The 8139-nt window shown below is 36.0% G+C and overlaps 1 long non-coding RNA gene across 1 annotated transcript in view; it reads left to right on the forward strand.

Moving 5' to 3' along the window:
* LOC124094475 (uncharacterized) overlaps positions 1–6708 on the forward strand; it is a 60452-nt gene extending 53744 nt beyond the window's left edge. Inside the window, exon 7 of the long non-coding RNA XR_009227001.1 lies at positions 1963–6708. This is a non-coding gene — a long non-coding RNA (uncharacterized LOC124094475). The remainder of the gene's footprint in view (positions 1–1962) is intronic.
* The last annotated feature ends 1431 nt before the right edge of the window (positions 6709–8139 follow it).

Consider the following 8139-nt stretch of genomic DNA (forward strand, 5'->3'; position numbering starts at 1 on the left):
TTTTTAATTAAATCAATATTTATGAACAGACTTGAAAGGAAATGAATTCCAACACTTGGTTCATCTTCTGAGAAGCATTTAAGTAATATTAACAGAGTCTTTGAGCAAAGGACAGGAATGATCTTTTCCTTCAAGCAGAGAAACATCACAAGTCTCTTGAGAGTTTCAAGGACTCTGGTGCCTGGTATGGCTCTGAACATATTGTTCTGGAAAGGGTATTCTTGGAGTCCAGAGCGTGAGGAGGGAGTGGATTCCCCTAGAGGTTTACAGTACACATTGTGAATCTCCCTGAAATCACAGCAGTGAACCCAATGCCAGTTCTTCCTAAATGAAGGGGAGGAATGTGAACTGTGCCCATCATCAAAGGCTAGAAAAAGCCTTAGTGGCCTCAATTACCTCCTTTGCCACATAGTAGGTGCCTCACCTTGGAACTGTACTGCAGTTTCCAAAGGACGTCTTAACATCAGAGTCACAACTCTACTGTACTGCTAATAGGGTATGTGCATATTTTTTTCAAGTGAATTTGCAGTTTGAGTGTGCTTTTGTAATGCCTCTTATCAGCATACTTTGTATTATATATGAAAATCTGATTCTGAATGGAGTAATTATTTTAAAAATATCTGAAACATTTTATTTTATAGCTTTCAACATTGCTTTTAGAAAGCAAGTCATGTTTGAAGTTCTTATTTCTTTTAACTATGACTAGAGGTACTAAGATATGATATTTTCTTAAGGAGAAGGAAAGTTATCAACTCACAATTGAATAATAATCTCAAACTGTTTTGCATGACATCACTGAGACTCCTCTCTGTAGTAACTTAAATTCTAATCATAAAAAAATAAAATTGGGGTTGGGTGTGGTAGCACATACCTATAATCCCAGCTACTTGGGAGGCTAAGGCAGGAGGATTGTAAATGCAAGGCCAGTTTGCCACTTATTGAGAAACTGTCTCAAAAAATTTTTAATTAAAATTAGTCCAATAGCAGTTGGGGTTATGGCTCAGTGGTAGAGTGCTCACCTTACACGTGCAAGGCTCTGGGTTTGATCCTCAGCACCACATAAAAATGAATAAGTGAAATAAAAGTATTGTGTCCAACTACAACTAAAAAATAAATATTTTTTTTAAAAACATTGGTCCAATAATCTATCTTGAATATCTGCCAAAATTCAAATAAAAGATATAAAAGTTTAAAGAAAAATTCACAGAGGTAGAATTACAGTAACATTACATGAAGTTAAGAATTCTTATGAATTTATCAAGTAAATATATTATCTTTATCTAAAATATACCTAAGTGACAATATATTTACAAATTTGAACTACTTTTAATTAAAATGGGTTGTAATTAATATGCACACATTTATATTTATACAGTATAAAATATCATTGTTTTGATCAATAAGAGGTCATTAGAAAAATGCTGATCAATTTCTTCAAGTCATTATGCCTGGGAGCATAATTTTCTATAAGTGCAGTTGCCTGGGTCAGGAATAAGGTTACAGTTTATAAACCTAGAACTAAACTGGAGTCACAATGTCTGAGTCCTCATTATATTTGAGAGCTATTATGACTCAGTAGACTAAAAAATACAATATAAGGCATTCTGTGCATCTTTTCTCTTAGAATATGGACAGTTTCATTTACATGATACCGTTAAGACTACTAAATATGTTTTTAAGTTTCCAAGTGATAGTTTTATTATATATCCATCTTAAGGATACTGTTTAGGTTATAAAAGGCTCTCTTCTGGTTTGTTTGTTATGATGGGAATTATGGGGTAACACAGCAATGAAAGATGTCAATGAAAGATGAAATTGTCATTTTTTTTTTGAAATTGTCATTTTAATGACATCCAAACACCTGCTATCATCATCAGAACAAGACAAGACAGTTTCATCCTGATTATCAAGGATATACTTAACCATGACTTTTATTTTTATTTTTTTTATTTTTGGTACCAGGGATCGAACTCAGGGATGCTTAACTGTTGGAAGCCATCTGTGAAATACATGGGAACTTCTCTGGGCATGGAAGCCAGGGAGAGAATAGGTCTGGCATTAGGAACATCCTGTGCCTCTCCCGTGGTGACAGAACACCCAATACATGTGAACTTCCCCTCTGCTGTGCTAGAAAAGTCCATCATAGTAGCACCAGAGATGGCCATAACCATTAGGAACTGAGCAGCCTACCTGCCTCCACCTTTATCCTATTTTGGAGAAGAATAGTCTATAGAATTTCTTTGATGTCTCCCTATATAAATAAATAAACTTTGTGTTAAGAAGCTCGATCCATATGGTCAGTTTGTCTATCCTGTCCCCACTTTGAAACTACCTTCTGTGTTCTGTGGTGTTTTCACTCTTCTATTTTTCCTAGCTTTTATTTCTCAGCCCATTCTACCAAAAGGAACCCATTCCCACTGCGCACATGGGACTTGGGTGGTACTTAACCACTGAGCCATATGCCCAGCTCTTTTTTTACATTTTGTTTTGAGACAGGGTCTCACTAAGTTTCTTAGGACCTTGCTAAATTTCTGAGGCTGGCTTCATGATCCTCCTGCCTCTGTCTCTCAAGCTGCTGGCATTACAGGTGTACACCATCACACTGAGCTTAATCATGACTTTTAAATAATATTATTGTTTGGATATTAGGTGTCCTCTCCAAAGCTTATGTATTAGACAATGCAAGAATATTTAGAGGTGAAATGATTAGATATGATAGCTGAAACCTAATCATTGGATTGATTAATCCAACGATTAATAGATTAATATTTGGAATGAATTACTGGGCAGTAACTGTAGGCAGGTTGAGTGTGGTTGGAGAAGTAGGTCAGAGGGTGTGTGATCTTGGGGAATATATTTTGTCCCTGGATCCTTGCTTTTACTCTCTGCTTGTTGGCCTTCATGAACTGGGCAGTTTCCTCTACCATACCCTTCTGCCATCATGCTCTGTCTCACCTTAATCCCAGAGCGATGGAATTGACCCACCATATACTGAACCTCTAAAACCATGGGGTCAAGTAAAGTTTTGCTCCTCTCAGTCATTCTTATCAGGCATTTTGATTGTACTGATGGAAACAGACTAACATAACCATAAAAGACCCTGCTGTTACCAAAACTTTTTAAAAATCTTCTCCTATGTTCAGTGTTATCCCCTTCATACTCTCTCTACTCATAGGATCTAAATTTAATAATAAAAAAGAAAGACATCGTCAAGGAAAATGAAGAGGTGATGTTTCCTTACAGTACAAACTCTTAGGATGTAAGTTCTCTTCCATGAGAACTGAAAAATTTTCAGATGGGACCTGGATGTTCTTCTACACGTACTGGAACCAAAGGACTTGCATACTGAGCCTCACTATGTGAGCAGAATGTCAAGTTTATAAAAATCCTACATGTCAATAACAAGCAAGATATAATTGGAACATTCAATAACAATAGTTTAGTCACTGAACAGCTCTAGAGTTATGATAAGAGTATAAAACATGCTATAGGATTGAATATGGAGAATACAAGGAAAAATTAGTAAAGTAGATGAGGTTTGAGTCTAGTCCTATCTGCTCTCTAACTGTAATTAAAGTATGTCTCTACTGTTCCCATTTTACTAATCTGAGAACTGATCACATTGATGTAGGACAGATGAGGCTGGACACTGAAGGAATTGCAGGAAGCTGGTTTATTTTAGCTTCAGTGGTCCAGAGGGGACTAATGCCTAAAATATCTCTGGGCCCTGAGGTTGGAGTTTCTTTGAACTTTATACTCAGTGGGAGGGAGTTTATAATTTTTGTGGGAGTTTACATCAAGTACTTTTTGAGCCATTTTCTTTGATTGCACTAAGGTTTTCATAAGTTTTTACCAGTAAAACAGATGGTAATTTCTGTACAGCATCAAGCTTATGGCAAACTTAGTTTTGACAAGACAGATAAACTTGGCCCTTATAGACAATAGGAAGCTTTAAACCACATTGAGATCTCTGCAGAACTCTTGGCTGATATCCCATTGATAAGAACAATTACGGTGAGGGTCTTTGGAGAAGCTTAATTATGACCCTTTGGTGGAGAGAGGAAGGCACTACAACATCTTTGGAGGAAGGACATAGACTACTCTACCTTGGCTGTCAGGATTATACTTATGAAATTTATTTCATCTTTGGCAGGATAACCAAAGTATTGATGCTCCAAATCAGGATTTTTTGTTTGTTTGTTTGTTTTGTCAAGAGTAAATGTTCATTACATAAGACTTTAAAGACAGCAGGCATAAGGTGAAACTGTTCTGGGAAAGCTTAGAAATAATGCTCATCTTACTTTTGAGAGCTCCTTTGAGAAATTGCCAAGTAAGACCTAAGGTCCTGGCATTGCCACTCAATGCTTTTCTTTTTAATGGAAGCATTTTAGACTAAGCATCTTGATCATTTTTCTCTAACAGTTACCACATGTTTCTCTGAAACAGAGATTTAGTGGCTGAACAGTCATGCCAACACAAACAAAAAACTCATACTTGAATCACTACTGCTTGGAAATCCTGTACCTTACACAAATGGTATCCAAACGGAATTTAGAGACTGAGACCATTCAAATCACTGAAGATTCTTAATTTCAGGCTGAAGACTGGAAGCAGTATGGGTTATGTCCAAATACTGCTTAACATTGCATTTAATATGCAGTGAAGGGTCTGGGAAAACCACTCACCAATATTGAAATTTTCTGCCTTGGTATTTTCCATCTACTCCATAGAGGGAGGCAGCTGTAATCTTGGCAGATCCTATTATATACTCAAGTTTACTCAAGAGTGCTGAAATGATATACCTTTTCATATTAACAATTGTTTTATCTCTAATGTTTTATCTTATACTTTGTCTAGTCTAGAATCTGTAAAACTAATGGTCACAATTCATTGAACTTAATGATATAGATAATGACTATATTACTTGTTTTGTTATTTGAAATATAAAAATTAATGAAAATTTCCACATGTGAGGATGGAGTAAGGAGATGAATTAAACTGGTTCTTATGAATCTATATACGAATTATTCATTTCCCCAATATAATACCTCAATCTGCTTTTATCTTTTATATAACTTCTTATAATTTCATCAGAAGTGAACAACCAAATACAGTATAATGCTATATACAAAATAACTGCCTGTCTTCACGGAGGATTTATCCAGTCCATGTCACTAGACAGCTAGTGTCAGTCAGGGTAACTCTTTCCATTTCCCTTGGCCTCAATGATCTCTAGTCATCCTTCATCAGTACTGTAAGGAGCAATCCCTGACAAGAGTGTTAGGAACCCTAATCCATATCACTGTGTTAGTTTGGCAGCTTTTCATCACTGTAATAAGAATACCTTAGAAAATCAACTTAAAGGAGGAAATATTTATTTTGGCTCATGATTTCAGAGGTTCCAGTCCATGGGCACTTGGACTCATCATTTTGGGTCTTTGGCAAAACAGAACATCAAGGCAAGAAGCATGTGATAGAGTAAAGCTGCTTACCTTGGGCCAGCCAGGAAACAGTGAGGAAGAGGGACAAGATAAACCCTTCCAGCGCAGGCTCCCATGACATACTTTTGCTTAGTAGGCCCAATTTCCTACAGCTTTCATCACCTACCAATAGTCCATTCAACTAGGAACTCATCAATGGATTAATTCACTAGTTAATGATGGTAAGAGCCCTTATGATCCAATCACTTTCCCAAAGCCTCACTCTGAATAACGATGCATTGAAGATCAAGCCTTCAACACAGGAGTCTTTGCAGGACAATCCAGATCCAAAATGCAACAGTCACCATTTAACTACAGTCCATAAATACATTAACTTAATACATTTACTTAACCAATTATTAGATTTTTTTATTACTAGGAAGAATATTCTTAGCTTGTAATTGTGCTTGTAGCAAAGTAGACTTATCATTTGATTTTTGTAGTCTTTGTGGTCACTGACAATCCAGAATAACAGAGGGTATGAGCATATTCTAGAATGAGGGAATTCTGTTAGCCCAGTACTGGTTACATGGTTTGTTTCATTTGTGAAAAATTCATTGGTCTGCATGTTTAGGAAATATGCATTTTTCTATCTGTATATTATACTTTACCAAAGTTAAAAAGATGAATATGGGATTTGTTTTAGTCAGCTTTTTTCACTGTTGTGACTAAATGACCCTACAGCACAACCTTAGAAGAGGAAAAGCTTATTTTGGGGCTCACAGTTTCAGAGATCTCAGTCCAGAGTCAACAGGCTCCATCCCTTGGGGCTCAAGGTGAGGAAGGGCATCATGGTGGAAAAATGTGGCAGAAAGAAGCAGCTCATATGATGTTCAAGCAGCAGATAGAGAATCCACTTTCCACATACAAAATATACACCCTATAGCCACACCCCCAATGAACCACTTCCTTCAGCCACTCCCCCCACCTGCCTCCAGTTACCATTCCAGTAATTCCATCAAGGATTAATTAACTGATTATGTTAGCTTTTGGGGGATACCACATCTAAACCATAACAGGATTTAATTAAAATAAACTTTTCAAAAAGAAGTCATTATTGTGCTAAAATAGACACTAAAGCAAATTCTTTAGGCAGAAAGTAAAGATCTTAAACACAAGATGGAAATGCCTCAAGAAATGAAGAACATTAGGCTGGGTAAGTATCTGAGAAAATGCAAGAAATTTTACTCTACAAAGGTGAAAAAATTACTAAACAAGGAATAATGATTGTTTTATGGATTTTAAAAACTGAGCAGAATAAAATGCATAGGTTCTAGTTTGTAATTTGCTTGAATGCTTTATCATTATTCATATATACAAATATACAGGTAATTTTGTGTAGATTTCTCTTTGACTTATTTCAACTTTCAATAATTTCAGTCTATAACATTTGAGTGGTTTTATTGCTCAAGTAATTGCTTTCAAGCTTTTAAAAAACAGTAGATGGATTTTTTCTATGTAGAACATACTCTTCATGAATTCCCTTAATATATAATATAGTATAAACATTCCTTTTTTTGAAATAGCTTTATTTTGTAAGCCCTTTTAATAACTGAAGAATAATTAGGAAATGGTTTTAAAAGAGCAGCCATCAGTTAAATTATTTTTATTATTGTTAGTTTTATTGAATGTATTTTAAATTACTATAATAATAGCCTTCTAGTAAAACTAACAAAAATATACTTGGAGGATTTTTCTTCATTAAAATATAAAAGATTACACAGAAAGACCTAAATATTTACAGATTCTTAATGTTCAAATTGCTAAAGCAAAATGAAAGTAATTTTTATTTTAAGAGCAGTACCCCTGCCCAAGCCAGGCGTGGTGGCACACACCTGTAATCTCAGCCACTAGGGAAGCTGATGCAGGAGGATGGCAAGGTTGAGACCAGCCTGGGTAACTTAGCGAGAACTTATCTCAAAATTTAAAACATGCATAGGGCTTGGGAATGTAGTTCAGTGATAGAGTGCTTGTCTAGCACATCCTGGGTTCAATCCCCAATATTAAAAAAAGGAAAGAAGGAGGAGGAGGAGGAGGAGGAGGAGGAGGAGGAGGAGGAAGAAAGGAGAGGAGAAGAAAGGAGAGGAGAGGAGGAAGAGGAGGAGGAAGAAGAAGAGGAGGAGGATGAAAGAGAGAAAAGAAAAGATCCCCACTTCAGCAGGTTATACAAATAATGGCTACATGTATGCACTGGTATGATACAGATATTCCTTTAACATTTGCTCCATTTTATTTCCTCTTCAACAAAAAATTTTTAAAATGAATTTTTATTATGTATATTTAAGGTATAAAGCAGGATATTGTGGGATACATATAGATAGTAAAAAAGTAGCTATGAAACAAAGTAACATATCCACCATTTTAAATAGTTGCCATTTTTGTATGTGTAAGGCAAGAGGAGCAAATATTTTTAAAGTGACTGCTACGGGCCAAGTGCTGGAGACTGAATACAAACTAGGCTTTCTTGATCCTTGTCCCTTGGCACTCACAGTCTACTGGGGAATATGGGCAGGTAAACAATTGCAATGCAGTCATCATATGGGAACAATGAGAACACTGAGAAAAGGCAGCTGAACTGTAGCTGCCTTTAGGTAGAAAGATTTTGATCAGGGAGGAGGGATGAATAGAAACTAGCTGATCTGTGCTGTGACTTTTCAAA

Source organism: Marmota monax, unplaced genomic scaffold, assembly GCF_021218885.2.
Source record: "Marmota monax isolate L192 unplaced genomic scaffold, Marmota_monax_Labrador192_F-V1.1 WCK01_AAM20220418_F8-fsc00007, whole genome shotgun sequence".
Lineage (NCBI taxonomy): Eukaryota > Metazoa > Chordata > Mammalia > Rodentia > Sciuridae > Marmota > Marmota monax.